The sequence below is a fragment of the Falco punctatus genome (assembly GCF_963210335.1).
Source record: "Falco punctatus genome assembly, chromosome: 7".
Taxonomy (NCBI): Eukaryota; Metazoa; Chordata; class Aves; order Falconiformes; family Falconidae; genus Falco; species Falco punctatus.
The window spans coordinates 650,513-668,486 of NC_137587.1; the positions used below are offsets into that span (position 1 = coordinate 650,513).

The 17,974-nt window shown below is 44.2% G+C and overlaps 1 pseudogene across 1 annotated transcript in view; it reads left to right on the top strand.

Annotated features, from left to right (window-relative positions):
• LOC308067463 (cytosolic phospholipase A2 epsilon-like) overlaps positions 1-17,974 on the top strand; it is a 43,190-nt pseudogene that overhangs the window by 17,537 nt on the left and 7,679 nt on the right. Inside the window, exons 5-21 of the transcript XR_013931976.1 lie at positions 3,286-3,422; positions 4,236-4,364; positions 5,030-5,070; positions 5,626-5,668; positions 6,055-6,118; positions 7,051-7,220; positions 7,346-7,441; positions 8,203-8,240; positions 9,455-9,590; positions 10,567-10,703; positions 11,027-11,252; positions 11,691-11,805; positions 12,239-12,376; positions 14,032-14,139; positions 15,194-15,382; positions 16,252-16,418; positions 17,119-17,305. The product of XR_013931976.1 is annotated as a cytosolic phospholipase A2 epsilon-like (transcript). The remainder of the gene's footprint in view (positions 1-3,285; positions 3,423-4,235; positions 4,365-5,029; positions 5,071-5,625; positions 5,669-6,054; positions 6,119-7,050; positions 7,221-7,345; positions 7,442-8,202; positions 8,241-9,454; positions 9,591-10,566; positions 10,704-11,026; positions 11,253-11,690; positions 11,806-12,238; positions 12,377-14,031; positions 14,140-15,193; positions 15,383-16,251; positions 16,419-17,118; positions 17,306-17,974) is intronic.

Genomic DNA, 17,974 nt, shown 5'->3' on the forward strand with positions numbered 1-17,974 from the left:
TTATTTGTGATGGAGATGAATGATTTGAGCATGTGACTGTTCATTTCAGGAACATGTCACAGGATGGTACTCTTGCAGAGCAGCAAACAGCTGGCTGCAGCTCTGAACTTCTCGGTTCAGTCCTGAATTTTTAGCCCATCATTAGCTTGAAGATAGAGATGAGAAACAGTCCCACCAGCACACACGTAATTGAATCAGTAGAACTTAAAAATTGGGAAAGGATATTAGGGTCACTCAGTGCTGACTTCCAAAGAGACTGTGAGTTCAGAGGTTTCAGTATCTACGTGGGGTGACATTATGGCATCAGGGAATGAAGTTGCAACAAAGGCACTGAAGTAAGGAAGTTTTTTCTTACATTTAAATGGCATTTCCTGTATTTTGGTTTGTGTCCATTGCCTCTTGCCTTTGGCTGGGCACCACTGACAAGGGTCTGACCCTGACTTCTTTACTTCCCTCTCCCCTGGGCCCGATCAGCTATTTACAGACATTGGTAAGATTCCCCGTGAGCCTTCTCTGCTCTGGGCTGAAGAGTCCCAGCGCTCTCAGCTTCTCCCTATATGGCAGATGCTTCAATTCCTCCCCACATCCTCCCGCCCACTTCTCTGGGGACATTTACTATACTCACTCCAGCACACCATTAGCTCTTTTGTACTGGGGAACCCAGAAGCATGGCCTTGCCAGTGCTGAGTAGAAGAGAGGGATCACTCTCCACTGGCTGGCAACACTCCTAAGGCAGCCAGCAGGCTGTTGGCCATGCTTGCCCAAGGGCACGTTGCCGGTTTGTGTTCAGCCTGGTGTCCACCGAAACACACAGGTCCTTCTCTGCAGAGCTGCTTTCCAGCTGTTCAGCCCTTAGCCTGGCACGTGGCGTCATTCCTCCTCCCGCGCAGGGCTTTGCATTGCCCTTGCTGGATGGAATGATGCTCATGTCGGCCCAGTTCTCCAGCCTGTCTGGGTCCCTCTGAAGGGCAGCTCAGCTACCTGGTGTGCCAGCCACTCCTCCCCATTTTGTACCACCTGCAGACTTGCAGAAGGTGCGCTCTGTCCTATCGCCCGCAGTGGTCATAACCATGTTAGACAGTGTTGGCCCCAGTATCAGCCCCTGGGGTGCATCACTAGTGCCTGGCCTGCAGCTGGGCTCGGTGCTGCTCAACGTGATCCTTCGAGCCTGGCAGCTCAGCCAGCTTCTAATCCACCTCACTGTCTAGTGTAGCCTTTGTGTAGCCTGTACTTCGTTAGTTTGACAAGGAATTGTCAACAGCTAATAAGCTGTAAATATTTATGAAAGCAACATGCATATGGGGAAAAAAAATCCAAAGTAACCCGATGGAAATGTTTTGTTGAAGAAGACACCCCAGCAAATCAGTACATTCCAGATGAAACAGTAACACAAGGTGTCCATAAATGCTGCGGCTTTTCATTTGTGCTTGGCTTGGAGTTTTAGCACTGCCACCTTTCTCATTTCTATCATGAGTCTTGTTTAATACACGGTGTCGTTGAAAGCTGGAATTTAAAAATGGGTAGAGCATTTTGGTTTTCATTAAGAAGAAGAAAGGGAAAGAAAAGAACTGACTTTTGCAACTACAGTAAAAATACAGAAATATGTCCTTCCTGCACCCTACAATGGCCAGAAACCAAAAAGGAGAGAAATTAAGTCTGGGATCAGTTTAACATTTCTGAAGTACGTCCCATCTCAGCCACTCTGGTGATTCTGGGGACACTGGACTTGTATTTTTGGAGGACCTGAGATCAGCAGTGATAAGTGCGTTAATGGGAGGAGGGATGGTCTAGACAGCCAGAAGCCACGTTTGGTTCTTGGCTTTGGCACAAGATTCTTACCTGCTCTTGAGAAACTGCAGATCAGAGCCAGTGATACCGTTTATCAGGGCACAGCCCTGCAGGCTGCCGGCACCTCCAGGGCAGGCGTTTTGCCTGTCAGACAGACTGGTGACTGCAGCCCTCCAGTACGCTGCAAATTGAATATTGCACTGGTAATTGCCAAAGTCGATGTATTGTTCTGTTGCTTCAGTTATGTAAAAATCTGAGAGGCAGAAGTGTTGTTTGTGGTGGTAATTGCAAAGGCAGAAAGGCAGTGTACATCCTTGACGAGGGAAGACACCCAGCAGCGTCAAGAAATTCCTTCAGGTTCAGCATGAAGGGTTACCTGGGAATCTCCCAGCCTGACAGGCATCATCCGCCAGGGATCTCCCAGTTGCAGGGCCTCTGCATTTCAGGCAACACCTTATATTTAGGCAGAATGTCCCGAAGCAATATATCTGATATCCTGAGCAAAGACAGGAGGGCAAACTCTCTTTTAACCTGGGTGACCAGGCTCAAGGCCCGTGCTGTGCTGGCAATCGTCTGTCTCTGCAGACATGGTCGTTCTCTCTATCGACTGCCACGGGACCAGACTGCTCCCCTTCTCTCTTCTCACTGGAGCCTGTGTTGACACAGCAGGATAAATCAGCCCTTCCAGCTGCCCTGGAAGAGCTTCTGCCCAAGGTCTGAGAATCTATTTGGTGGTTGCTTTGTCCATGATCTACAGGGGACAATCCCTTACAGTGAGTGCAGGCTCGCTTCCTTCACCAGCAAGATCCAAGCCCTTTCTGCTGCTTCTATGTTGGGGAGAGATGTGGAGTAGAAAATAGCTTTCAGGTCTTTCAGGCACCAGGAAATGCCAGGAAAAGGCTCCACTTACGTACTGGCCTCCTGGAGAAGCAGCAGTACTGCTGGCAGGCTTCTCCCTTCCTACCCCACCTGAGGACAGGATGCTCTAGGTAGCCATGATATTTTTCTGTCATGAAGGGTTAATAACAACCAGGTGTGCTGTACATTTGTTATCTGAATCAAACTTGAATCTGATTCTTTCGAGATTCCTCACAAAGCTAAATTGCCACAGAGACAGTTTACGCCCCATCCCCCTCTGGTCTGAGACTCGTTCTCTGCTGTGTTGGTCACAGTTTCCCCTCCTGCCAAAACAGCGCTGGTAAGGAGCAGCACAAGATTCCTGGTATTGTTCTGTCTGCTGGCTAGGACTGTGGGGGCTTTTGAAATGTGTAGGATTGTGCATAGTTATTGGAATACACTGCTTATGAAAAGTATTGTTGTGATGAAAAACAAATTAATTTTATCCAGCTGTGTGATCCCCATCTTCCTGGTTTGCCTGATGTATATCAGAAAGAACTGGCAACCTCTCATCCATGTTCAAGCCTCAGAGCATTTCAGTGCCTTCTCTTCTCATGTCGTGCTTCCACTGCCAGATATTTTCTACCTGTGTTTCTATAGTAAGTCAGTCTGATTGCTACGTGAGCCTCTGGCTGCCGACTGCTTCAGATGAAAAATACCACACCAAAACAATCAAAAACTGCAGCAATCCCATGTGGAACGAGACATTCTACTTCCGGATACAGAGGCAAGTCAAGGTACACAAACCAAAAACTCCTTTCTGCATCTCATCCCTATGTAGATTCTTTTACTTTAGCCCCAAACATAACATCATGTCTTCAGGGGACCTTCTGAGTTTACTTAAAACTCCCCTAACAAGCTAGGGGAAAACAATTTTGGCTTTTTCTGGAATCCACTTCTCTCCTAACAGCTAGTTATTATTTATACATTGGTCCTGTGAGTCTGGCCTCATTGGAGAAGGCTGATGGGACCAATGACAGGCTGACAACACAGAGAAACTGTGAAATGAAAACACAAAGCAGCACTATAACAGAAAAACATATCTTTCCCTGAGAGGACATGAAATAATGGCATACTGGTGCCATGAAGCTGCTGAATTCTAGTATGATTAACAGCTTTACTCACTTTGCTGCTGATAATTACACTACACTTAAATACCTATGAACAGGTGGCTGAAAGTGGAAAACCCGAGGACGTAGAAAGGTGGCTATTGGTACAAAGTGATCTCTGTTGCCCCTGTTGATAAGGGGCAACATAGGACTTCTGGCTATACATAGTCCTTCCTGAAAGACTGCATTTTTGGTGAGAGCTACTTAAAAGCATAAAAGGCGACCCAAGAGAAATCGCGGTTCAGCCCTAATTGACAATACCAGAAGTTGTTTCTTAGAAAGCAGATTACACTTGTTTTCTTGCTCTTCCTTGTGACACTTCGTCATCAATACTTTTCTATTCTCTCTCTGTAAAGTAGGCGCTGAACCTGGAAGAGCTGCAGAATGTCATATGTCTGAGTACATGCTAACAGATTGAACATTTTTCATTTCTTTTCCCAGAATATTCTGGAAATTACTGTTTCTGATGACGACATCATTCGTGACGATGACCATGCAATTGTGCTTTTTGATGTAGCTAAAATCCCCCTTGGGGAAAGAGTGTTTACGGCATTCCTACTAGATCCACAGGTAAGAGCTCGTTCAGACATTTGGTACACCTTGACATCCATTCTCTCCCCTCGGATTAAAGAGGCATGCTGTCTCTTCTGTCTTTTACCACCAGGACCAGCAAATTTATTAAAACCTTGTAAATTGCACACCAGTGACAAAATAGACAGTGTTTCAAACTCCTGTTGGTGTCCTCTGGCACAGATCACAGCCAAATTCTCAAGCACCAGAGCAGATGCAATTTTAGGGGAGCTTTGCACTTTTAATAATCTGTCAGAAAATGACAGTATTTATCTAATCCTCACAAAGAATATAAAAAGAAAACCAATAGGACAGGAAAATTCTCTGTTTCCACAATATTTTTCTAAACACTAACTCTTAGCATATTGTGTTCAGCACATGGAAGCCGGCAGGGAAGAGAGTGTGAAAAATAAAGGTTTACCAGGGAGACTTGTAAGCACCAAACACCCTTTGTTCTGCTAGTATAGCTGAGATTGTCTTTTCCTTGGGAAGAAAAAGCTGCCTCTGTCTTCTAATGCTGACCATAGCAAGTATGAAACAGAATATTGTTACCTATTAAAGCATAAAGGAAACTGTAGTCGAAAAAATCAAGGTCACTTTGCAAACCTCCGCACATGCTAATTCGGGCTGCTCTTTTTTTTTTTTTTTTCTTCTTTCATTTTCAGAGGAGGGAGGAGCTGGAAGTTGAGTTTCTGTTGGAGAGCATGTGAGTAAAGGCCCATTATTATGGGAGTATCAGTGCAGGGAAACCTTCTGTACACCCTGTATCACCTTAAAAGCCAGATTCACCCCTTTTCCAAACTTTATGTGTGCACAGCAAATCATTGTAAGAAAGGAAAATGCTATGACGTGGAAGATAAGAATTTTTAATTATGTGAATTTCTCTTACAGTTTATATTTTACTTAGTTCAAGGTTGGTTTTCTGGGGCTGGTAAATCCCACCACAGTAAGTCTGTAGATTTTCTGGAGAGTGTTCTCTGGGCAGCTGATGGCTGAAGAGAATGTTGCTCCCCTATCTGCAACATACCTGTGCTATCAAGGCCATTACAGGCACTTTCTAGGTGCCTTATTGCAATTGAATCATTTCTGCTAGGTACTTATCTGGCATCTCATGAAAAGAGAGCACACTTCTACAAACAATATGAAGAAGCAAATAAAATTAAAAAAAAAAAGAGAGAGAGGGGAAAAAACGTGTCCTGTTCAGGACAGTATTGAGATTATGTTGTTTATAAAGTACATATTATTTGTTTTTGTTTTCTAGCCGGGGCCCTCCTGAAACCATCATCACAAATGGGGCAATAGTGGTAAAATATTATTTGCTTTGTTCTCTTGTGGTCTTTCCCACGTCATTTCTTACTTCAGCTGACCGTGATGGCAGTGAGGGAAACATTGCAAATCTTTGTTCTTTAGTGATACTCCTTCTCATAGGAGCTTTATCTCTGAGGAGGCTGGCATGATCTTAGGGGAGCCTTCAGACTATGAAGGTGTTTAGCACAGCACCATCTTCCCACGTGACGATGAAGTTAATTCTCATTTTCACGGGGTCTGACAGAAGGCTGCAATGCAGTTGGCCCCCATGTTCAAGCAGTGACCCTTCCTACAGTGACCCTTCCAGTATCTGCCAGCACTGGTGGTGGTGAGATGGCTGGGGGACTAATCCAATTCTCTGTCCCCATCATGTCTATTCCAGTGTCGTGAAGTAGCCTGCTTGGAAGTTCACTTGGACAGCAGGATGAAAAAGAAGCATTTTTCAGGTAAGCTTATTCATTCTTTCATAGAATATTAGTAATTTTACTCTCCCTAAGAATGCCTAGAAATTGCATCATCCAAATATTAAGGCTTTAACTGACCACATCTAAGGCAATCTGAAAAATTTGCAGTAGGGAACACCACCAGTACTGCAGCAGGTGTAGGTTCAGGGTTCTGACTTCACCAGGAGCCTCATGTTGGACTAGAAGCAACATCAGACGCTTGTGCAGAAGGTGTCTAAACCCCAGGCTGAGATCCTGAAAACCTCTGCTGTAGTTCTGCTAAAGCTCAAAGAGGCTTGCTGCCTTGGGCACAATAGCCTTAATTCTCCTCAGGATCTCTGATGGTTCAACTCCTGCACATGCTCAGAAACACCTCATTTGTTGCAGGGGTCGGCCACTCAGCAGCTGGCTCCCGTCTGTCTCGGATCAAGATCCAGAATCTAGAAGTTGCTCTGCCCACATCCCCTGAGGACTGGATGTGGTAGGCAATCTCTGAGCGTGTGTGACACGCTGGCAGGATTGGCTGATCTCTTTATATAAATAAACAGGTTCATCTGCTGCAGAGTCAGATCTTATTTCAGGGGACTGAGAACTTCTCTTGCTCATTATTTGGCCTGGGATGAGGACAATCTACAATGTAAAGTACCTGGTTATATTCATTGTGTCACGATGCAACCATGATGCAAATGTGGCCATCTGCAGTTCAGTCCCACTCACGTCACATTCCCATCCTGCTGCTTGCTCAGCCCATTACAAAGATGCAACTGCCCATAATGTTTGGGTCTTGGGTCACTTTCAGAAGATGGCTTTCCAAATACAAAGGAAGAGGAGAAGGGGTTTGCTCAAAGCTACCTTTTGCTGCTTTTGGTCCCCTCTTTCTCTCCTTTTTGCAGTGAGAAGTAACTTTTTGTGTGCATTTTATCTCATTGTTTTAGGGAATGAGCTAACATTTACAGTGAAAGGATCCTTCGAAGAAACCCAGAGAGTTTCAGTGGGCTGTGCCTCCCACTCCCCTCTCCCAGATCCCACCTTCTTCCACTACGCCAAATACAAGCAGCCCTCCCTGGATATCGCACTCACAAAGAAGAGGAGGCTTCCCACCCTTGTATGTTGTCCCAGGACACTGTAGACAACACAGGCAGTTCTATGACCTGACCTTTATGCGTGAGTAGGTAACCAGAGGAGAATATTTCTGTCTTAACCAAAAAGCACTCCATGCTCCTTTTTCAGTGTGCTTGTGTGCCATGCGGAGCGAGGAGGAGGTGCAGCATCCCCCTGACTCTCCCTCTGAAGTCACTCCCCTCTGAGGGGGAAGCGGTCGGCGAGGTGAGTGTCCGCTGGCTGTGGGAAACCCTTTGCAAGCTTTTAAAAATTGTTGCTCGTTCTCGAGAAGTGGGAAAGGAAGATCACTTCTCTTTGTACGCAGCCGCTTGTTTCCTAACTTCCCTTGCATCTAGGGCGGTGCGTAATGAAGCAAATTATTTGGAGCAAAATAAAATGGGACATCTGGGGGAGAAGGAGGAAAAAGAAAAATCTCTAAGCCATTGCTTGTGCTCCTTCTATTGCCCACGCCCTTAGCCAGGCTGGAGGCCACCAGGTGCTGCCGGGACAGAGGGATGAGGCTGCAGCCTGGCACGCTGCTGCAGGAGAAGCAGCATGGCACGCTTACGGGCCAGCCTCTCTGGCTTCCCCTGCTGCCTCGGGCCGCTGTCCAAGGAGCTGCGGTGTCAAGGCCCCTGTTTAGTGGTGGCCCCTGCCAGGGGAGTGAGGTGTGGGACTGCAGCTCTTCTGCTATTTATTTGTGTGGCTAAGTGGTGCTGGCGCAAGCTACGCAAGCCTTATGGCAGGGAGAAGGTGCAGACTCTAGGGGATAATACCAAAGCCTTAGTTCATTAAATCAGCGCACGTCTCTGAGTACTAATGAAGCACTGAGAGGAGAGTCTATGTCCCAGCCTCAGTTTCCAGATATTCAGAGCTTTGTGGATGTAATGATGACCCGAAAGAGCCGTGTCTCATTCTGAGTGGGGGGGAAAGGACTGTTTTAAACTAAGTATAAATATTCATAATTTTACCTCTTTAATTTTCAGCACAGAAAATTTGATTTGCACTTTAAGGTGAAAAAATGGTAAGATGCCTTATTTGTCTTCCTTCTGTGTTTTTCCCTCAGTTCTTCGAGTTTGGGTAGGTGTCAGTCAAGTTCCAATCCCTTTGCTGCTGCCTGCATCCTGAATGCTGGCTCATCCTCGCTTCAGACTCTAAAATAAAACAGACTTAGTACACATCACAGAGATTTTCAGCAGCTGTGAGTTTATGTAATGGGTCTACACAATGCTTTAAGCGAAACCACTTTTCTATTGATATCTCACGGCAATCAAAATTATGTACTAAGGGCCACTGTAGACACTCTTTGATACCTCTACAAATTATTGCCAAATGCAGATTTTCAATAAAAGGAGCATTTCAAAATTAATTGAAAGAAACCTTTCTGTTTCCCAAAGTGAGAGGAAAAAACCTAAAAGATCAAAGTCAGAGTGCCTGGCCACGCTAGGATATAAAAAATTGAAATAATAAATGTATTTGCATTTATTTTTTAATGTCTACTCAAAGAGATAAATGCAAGTTAACTCAATCAAGTGATTTCTTATTTTCAAACCAAGGAAATATATCGTGTATTTTGAGATATGGTTAAAGCTTTGGTAAAATTTGTAAGATTAATTTGTTATACTACGTAACATACTGTAAGAGAAGTCCTCTTCCCTTAGAAAAGCAGGTGCATCTTCTGTTGTGTATTTACTGAAAATAAACCGCACTATGAGACATGCATACAGTTTATAGCTGTCATTTAAAAACTTCTTCCTGACCTCAGCTGAGAAAGATTTCATAGCAGCTTTGAAACTGCAGCTGTAGTGCTTATAGATATCCATAAGGGACTGTGCCTACCCACGCACACAAAAAGCATCGCAAGGCGGAAGGCCACAGCTTAGGGCTGCAGCTGGCAGGTAGGGCGGCAGCTGGGCAGCCTTTCGGGGGCCGCTCACAGCCCTGCCTGCCCACTGCAGGCCCTCACCTCTGTCTGAACGGGGGAAGTTCTGTTGCTTGTAGCTGTATGTTACTGCAAGCACCTTTGGCAAGGAGAAAAAAAAAATGAATATAAAAGAAACCCTGTCAGTCCAAAGGAAGATGTTCTGTTGTTCTCCAGGAACAAACTAAAACATTTCATGTCTTCCTGCTTTGCTTTACATAGTGATGGTGAAGGCACGTCTGTTCATGAAGTAGAAGCAATTAAAATGCTGAATTAGGCTATAAGCATGATGCGAGATACCTGACCCTCTGTTCCAGCCAGGATGACCTCGATGTACGCCTGGGGTTCGACCTGTGCGCCCAGGAGCGGGACTTCATTCACAAGAGGAAGAAGGTGGTTGCGGCGGCTCTGAAGGACATTCTGCAGCTGGAGGAGGGCTTGCAGGATGACGAGGTATCCGAGGCGTAATTATTCTCTGTTTTCCCTGCAGTTGACCGTCAAAATGTGGCATTTCTGTTCAATTCCCGGTTTCCGGGAAGCAGCGTGGAGTTTCACGCGCGAGCTGCAGCTGTCTTGTCTCTGCTCTGGCGGTGGGGCTGAGGTGGGGGGCCCTCACACCCATCCCCTCGGGGGCAGCGGCACCCGTACTTCCCTGCAGAACAGTCTCCCTACAGTCTCCTGGTGATTTGCACACGAACTCACCTCGGTGCGTGGTAGCTAGCCATCTTTACAGTTAATGGAGCCAACTCACATTTAAGGATTAATCCTTCCTGCAAGACTACCAGACCCTGGATTTCTGTGTCATCACAGGAAGAAATAATTGTGCCTCACTTGCACGCCCAGTGTTGTACGTACGTGCAGGGTAGGGTGTGCGAGTGTGGCTTCTCCCTCCCTCCAGCAACTGTAAAAGGGATGGTGTCACCCGCTCTGGTCTCAGGGGATCTGAACTAGTCTGTGCTCTGAAACCCATGTCACGATACCTCTAGCATGGCCTGCGAAACAACTATGCAATAGTAGAAATTGACTTTGGCTAACTTCATTTAACAGAGGGGTTACTACTACTCAAATGGAAACTGTGAGACAGGACCTATGTTTTCTGGTCTGTTGCACCTCATAAAATTCCAGTTTGGATGGCAGGAGGTAACATTGCTGCTCTGTGTTACTGGTTTTGCAATAGAGCACTGAAAACGTGACGTGTGAGATGATGGATTTCATGTCCTAATGCTCAGCTGCTTGACAGGGGAACATGAAGCATTTCTTGCTTCTTCTACACCACAATATTAATTCAGATTTTTCTTCTCCTTGCAGACTGGTGTTATGCAGCATCTTTGTTACTTTATCAGTGCTGTAACTTTCTCTTTTCTAATCAAGCATGTGTTGACCCTTCTCAGACCATGTCACTAAACACATGTGTATTGGGTTTGAACAGGTACCTGTGGTGGCAATCATGACAACAGGTGGTGGAACCAGAGCTCTGACAGCCATGTACGCCCACCTTCTCAGTGTGCAGGAAATTAATGTCTTGGACTGTGTCTCATATATCACTGGTTTATCCGGTACAACATGGTAAGAACAAAATAAGCAAAATCTTCATAGGAATTTTCTATGTATGATGTACAAGAAGTGATCTGAAGAGTGATATCATCTTCACTATCAAGAAAGGGCTTTCTTTTTCTGCTGTAGTTTTTTTATTATTTCCTTCACTGGGTATTTGCCCACATTTAGAATTAACTCAGTTCTGATTAAATATGTGGATGGTACCACAAACACATGACTTTTCACATAAATCAAGGCATGATACGCAAACCTCTGTAACTTCCCAAAGCTCTGTCTCAGAACTCACATGTTTCTTTATGGTTTTGTTGTTGTGGTTTGTTTTGGTTTTTTAGGACCATGTCAAACTTGTATGGAGATCCTGATTGGTCCCAAAAGGATCTTAAGGAAACACTCAATGATGCCCGAAAGCATGTGCTCAAAAATAAGTTATTTACTTGTTTTGCCCCCGATTGTCTGAAATACTATTTGAAAGAGTTGTGCCAGAGGGAACGGGAAGGACATCAGATATGTTTCACGGATCTATGGGGACTCATAATTGAAACGATGTTACATGAAAAGGTATGATAGCAGCGCCTTTCTCTTCAGATTTGAATATTTAGTGAATATAGTGGTGAGGGAAAGAGTAAATCAAAAAATGCTAGAGACTGGAAAGGACCTCTGGAGGTCATCTTGACTAACAGCCCTGCTCAGGCAGGATCAGCTAGAGCTGGCTGCCCTGAGCCATGGGCTTTGAGTATCGGCACAGGTGAAGACTTCACAACTTCTGTGGGCAGCCTATGCCAGTGTTTGACCACCCTTACAGAAAAGGGTTTTTTTGCTTGTTTGCTTGTTTGTTTTTCAGGTAGATGCCTAAAGCATATGCCTCAGCAGTGTCGTTCATGGTGTTTGTTGGCTGCATTATGCTGCATTATGCATTGTCAGAGCCCAGGCTTAGATGAAGCAGGAGGCTCTCTGTGTCATCTGTCTGTCCTCAGCTACTGTCCTTCTTCAAAACAGGAGGACTGCCATAAGCTCACAGATCAGCAGCAGGCGTTAAATCAAGGTCAGAATCCCCTGCCCATCTACCTGTCTCTCAATGTGAAGGATAAAATCAGCGACCAGGATTTTAGAGGTAATAACACTCCAGAGTTGCACATAACATTTAATCCCAATAGGGCTCAATTTAGGATTAAGTAAAGAAACCAATTCAATGCACAGCTACTCTAAAAGGCTAATCCACCTCAGATTAGAAATTAAAATACTTAAATTTTTGAGGGCCTTAGTGTATTCAGCTTATTCAGGATCAGAAGCAGGATGATGGAGGATGTTACTATGAAATTCCCTGGTATGCATTTCTGTAGAAAGCTTCAGAAATCTAAAGCTTGTAGAGAAATTTAGATATAAGAGGGCAATTCACTCTTCACGTTCACCACTGTGAAAGGTACAGTGAAAAGGTACCTGCTTGCAAAGTATGTTAGTTAGAAACCAGCCAATGTCACAGGTTTCACTCAACTAATTTGTGCCTCTGCTGCCATCACCAGTCTGTCTTGTGCTTTTTCCTTCAGAATGGGTGGAATTCACCCCTTATGAGGTAGGATTCCCGAAATACGGCGCCTTCATTCGCGCAGAAGATTTTGGCAGCGAGTTCTTCATGGGTCGCCTGATGAAGAAGATCCCAGAATCCAGAATCTGCTTTTTGGAAGGTGATTTGCTCCAAGCGACTGCACTGTAATGTAATAGAATATAATCTGCTCCTGTGCAAACCCCTCTTGTGCAATGAAACTGTTCGTGTGGTTTTTATCTTAGAGCAGTACATGGTAAAATATTAGGACTGATAACAGGTCACTACCTGCAGGATTTTTAATTTTCTCTGCAATTTTATTCAGGAGAACAGATTTATTTGATTTCATATATGGTTATACTTACTGACACGAGGCCTTTGAAATACTTCTGTGTTTTTGTCAGCAACAAAAGTTGTGTAATATTGCCGCTAAGTTAAATCATCAGTCTCTTCTGCAACCTGGGTCTCTAAAATACAGCCTTTTATCTACAATGTTCCTAACCCTGACTAATCCTCCAGGATAACACTTCCATTTCGGAGTGCAAATGGGTCATGATATCTACTTTTCTCCCCTCTTGTGTATGAACAGTAAAAGCAGTAAGGAAATCTTTTTCCTGCTGTGAAAGTGATCTCTTGCCTCATTGTTCTTCCTGCTTCCCACCAACTGCATAAAGGAAGTTTCTGGGGGAGTTTGAGAAGTCAAGACTTCTTGCTTGTGTGGAGATGTCACTTCAGCTAGTGGTGAGGTGTAAAGAAGCAAATCAGAATCTTTTGTACCTGGCTGCAGTGTCAAACAAGGTACCCAGGGCTCCCCTCCTGTGGTCAGAAAGGTCACCAGCCCCCTGCCTATACCCCCTGGTACCCTCCTCCTGCCTCCTCTAGAGCAATGCTGGGACCGTTCTGCCCCATCCCTGCTGGTGACCCAGCGTCCCCTCGCTCCAGGGACACAGCTACCCGAAAGGTGTCGGCGGGTGCCTTTGCACGCCAGCCCCCGAGCAGCGCAGGGCTGACCCCAGGTCCTGCCGCTCCTTCCCACATGGCCCAGCCGTCCGGGCTGGGGGCTGCAGCCTCGTCCCTCGCTCCCTTCCTCCAGGCTGGCTGTGCAGGGGGGGCTCAGGAGGGCACAGCCGCACACCTACCATGCCAGCAGTGGTGTGCTGTCAGCCTCAGAGCCTGCGGACCTGTGATGATCTGGACAGCCATCAACTTTGCAATATCTGGTAGGGGAAGAGCTTGAAAATGCAACCCAGATATGCCCTAAACCCTAAAAAAAATCAAAAGGCAAATGAAGAGTCCTACATTTACACTTTCTGTTTTCAAAACTTTTAAGTCAGCTCCCTCATTCTAAGGGATCTTAGCATATGAATCTTGAATGTTTTGTGGTTGACAGTCCTGCATGATAACTGCATACCTGTAACAGGATTGTGTTAGAAATAAATAAGCCCTTTAGAATTGCAAAGGCCGGGGATTTGGGGAATAACAAATGCTGAGGACAAGAGGAAAATATTAAGGTGAACTTGGCAAAATGTTATTTGCCACATAAGAAAAATGAACATGTTGAGAGATATATTGAAAATACTACTGGCCCTCCTAATATATGCCAATAAATTAGATTCTTTATATACATGATGGATTCATACACTGATTTATAAAGACAGTCCCTTGTATTTGTGCACTAAGATAATGTAATGAATAAGGTTTGCTAGAGAATGCAGAAGGTGCTAAAGGTCATTGTGAATGAAAACGCTTCCATGCCTTTACCAGTTTACTTTATGTCAAATATTTCTTATGCTGCAGGGATCTGGAGCAGTGTATTTTCCTTGAATCTTATGGATGCCTGGTATATATCTGTTCATTCAGAAGACTTCTGGCACAAATGGACCCGAGACAAAATTACCGACATAGGTGGGTTATTCTTATGTCATTACATTATTTTATTTTTTTTTTATTTTCTTTGCAGCCGCTGACCCCCACCCCCTGAATTTTTCAAAGCTATTGTGGAATTTCCTCTTTAGGCTTTTCTGTAATCCACGTGGAAACCAGGAGGATGTTTTTGCTGTGTATCACCGTATAGCAGTCGTTTCAGTTGTGTGATAAAAAAATCCATGGGATCTGTCACAGGAAAAAAAAGAGAATGTCCCTCATATGAGCCATTTTCAGAGCACAAGAGTAAAACTGGAGAAAAGTATCCCTGCAGAGTGGGAGAGGCTGGAAACCTCCCCTAGCAATCCACAGTCTTCCAGTTCCTCTCTTGGAAATTGGAACATGGCATGAGGCTTCACAGAAGCAAGAGCAAACACCATCCTTGCATCTCTGGAGTTTACAAAGTGTGGATCCAAACTTCACTACTATAGGAAGCCGTTCCAAAGGAGTCATAAAGAAGAGGTCTGCAAAACATGCCAATAAATTAAGAAAGACCTGCAGGGTCGAATTTCAAGGAGAAATGCACGTGACGGACGCACTACAGAGAAAAAAGATGAGAAGGAAGAGAAATTTAGCAAAAGAGTGATTTATTTTATCTTGCGCTTGCAGGAGGTAGTTTCTGGTTGCTAAAACAAGGAGCTTGTGTTTGTTAGGGAGTGACTTTAGTTAGGTTTGTGTAGCTGAGAGATTGCGTTTGTGTGTCTTTTTATGTGTGTGGCTGAGAAACTAACACAGATAGCAAAGGAAGACTGGTTAAGTGCAGGATCTTGTAGTAGGTAAAATCATAGAAAAGCAAAGACGTTTATAGGAGGTGAGATGGACTCTTTCACAGTACAAACAAGGCCTTTACCATTGCGGAGTGAGAATAAGAAATGGATTTTTCAAAGCTTAGCTGAAAAATTGTGAGATTTGTGGAGCTCCTGGAAATAAAGAGAAAGAAATCCAAGTTTTGCCAGGTGTTAAAACAAATTATGATTGTACAGATTGACATCAACAATGAAACCACATATAAGAACAGTTTTTCTTTCTTCTGCAGATGATGAAACCCTGTTCCCTCCGAGGCCAAATGAGCTGGATACTCGAGTGGTTTGCCCCCCTGACAGCTTCTCAGACGTTTTCCGAGATGTTGCCATGTTACGTCCAGCAGCTTCAGAAATCCACAACTTTCTGAAGGGCCTCCAGATGAACAACAACTACCTAGAGAGCGAGTTTTCCAAATGGAAAGGTATGGTAATAGCACCCTGCTTTTAGTTATTTTTCAAACCATCCTTGTGAAAAAGAAACAATGCTTAGGTGATTATCGAGCTGACTGCCTTTTTGTTCTGCTCCCGTTCTCTCATAATATTTGAAACTGTTTGTCACTGAAAGCTGAAATTAGGTAGCTGAGAGGCTTCAAAAATAAGTTCTTTAAAACTTCATGAAGTCTAGCATCCAGTAGATGAGAAACCCTGACTAGCTGGCCCGGGTGTGTCTGCTGCTGTGCCAGCCAGCCAGCACACTTGTGCGTGGTGGCGTTGGTGCCACCGGCACTGTCTCTTTCCCAGCCAGTACTCAAGGATGTGGCAGGGAGCCTGGTTTCATGTTACCTCTTTACTTGTAGGTAAGATATAACCTTTGTAACAGTATTCCCTGTTACCCAGTTTGGGAACTTGTGTTCAGCCTGGTACCACCTCTTCCGGGTACCTTAGCTACGTGCTTGTTCTCGTTGCGTGCGAGGCAGAAAAGATCTTTAGTCTTTAGCATGTTGAGAGAGTGAGGTGCCATTTTAATTTTTTCTGTGTTAAAAGAAAAAAGCCAAAAAACCCAGACCTGATCAGTCACACACAAAACCAGGGAAGGGGATTAACTCTATTCTCCTGAGCCTCAAGTTAGTCCCTCTTAATTAGAGGAAAACCAAATAAATTATGGAGTAAATAACAAAAAGAGGAAGCTAGACGAGGAACGGAGAAACAGCTGAACTGCAGCCATCAGCTATATAGGTAGGCTTAAGAATCAGGAAAAGCTGAATTCTCTTTCTGTTAACAACTGACTGTGCTCAGCACCTCTCTTGCATTGAGCACTTCCTCTGAAAAAAAAATAATACTTCTTTTCTAGACTGTGAGCTTGACTCCCAGCCCAGCCGCCTGACAGTAGCAACAGACTACCTCCTCCTGATTGATACTGCATTTGCCTTTGCCACCAGTTACCCACCCCTTCTGAGACCAGAAAGGAAAGTGGATGTCATTTTGCATTTCAACTACAGTTCAGGTTCCCAGACAGGGGTGAGCCTTGTGCATGCACGCGTCTTTGCTGAGTTCTTTGTTTCATCTCTGAGTTCCCAGAGTGACTGATCCTCTACTCATAGAAACTTTTTTGCCCAGTGTCTGGGAAGTGTAAATGAACTAACAGTTTAACAGGGTCACGTATCTTTATTGAATGCTACAAGTGCTATCAGGAAGTAAGAATGTAGTAGACTGAGTCTGCTCGTTTTTATGGGTTTTGAAGGCAGGCAGATACAGAGTGAATGAAGCTAAATGCATTTAAAAATTGTCCAAGACTTCTCCGTGCAATCATAGCTATTCTTATGCATGGGAAAATGTACATTCAGGACAATATAACTGTAACAATAGGAGAGTTTTATGCAGAAGACCAGATATGCAAATTAATGCAAGAACAGTTTGTATTTAGGAATTTTAAATTCCTTAGGAATGAAAAGTTGTCTAAAGACAGCATTTTTAATATCCAAATGTGGGATGTAGATTTTCAGACAGGCATGTGGACCCAGATTCATCCCACTTAACTCTGGCCCTCCCCATCTTGGTTCTATATGCATTCTGGCCTAAGCTGGATATGTGCCATAATCTGTCAGAAGTGGGTCCTTACCCCAAAAACATTCCTTCTAAATCTGGTCAAATGAGAAGTGCTTCTGGTATTTAAGTTCTAATGTTTTCTTTTCTTTCGTTTTCTTGTTGTGGCAACCAGCCTCTGAAAGAAGCCTCTAAATACTTTGCAAAACAGGGAATCCCTTTCCCTAGGAAGGTGCCAGATGATCAGGAAACCCCACACTTGAAGGAATGCTATATTGTCGGTGACAAGGAGAGCCCAGAAACACCTATTGTGGTATTTTTCCCTCTAGTAAATGACACCTTCAGGGACTACAAAGCGCCTGGTAAGTTTACAGTTACCCATCATGTAACAGAGGCAGCAGCCACCCTCTTTCTCCTTTACACTGTGCAATATCTGTTCTTCAGATCATGCTGTAAACACATTCAGACTCTTTTTTGCTTAGATCTAAACCATATCAAGAAGCTTAGAATATGTCATTTTTCCCAGACAGCAGAGCAGCAGCTGAGTCAGCCTTTGGCATATATGCCCCTCTTCAGATTTTTTTTTTTTTATTTTATTGTCTTTTCATAGGTAGATTGTAGAGTTTACTGATGAAACATATATTCTGTTTATCTGCAGTGGCAGAAATTAGCAGGGATATTTCCTCTCATACTTGTCATTCTTTCCTGTTAGAGAATGCTCTGGGGAATCTGAGGATTTCATAGTTTAAAATAATTTCCAGGCTTACAGCTAGGCAGATAACCTTGAAAACAAAAGTGTGAACTAGCGAAGTGATGAAAATATAGCACTGAGCCATGCTGACAGTTTCTGTTCACTTCAGTGAGTCCTACTTTGAACTTTAAAAAGTGTTTCAAAAGCAACATTACCAGTCACTTCAAAACAGATAGAATTTTAAGTCCTGGTACCATATCCCACACCACAATACTACCTCTGTCGGTGTCAAAAATCTCAGTTACTTCTCCAGATGATAAAATTCCTAACTCGTGCTGTG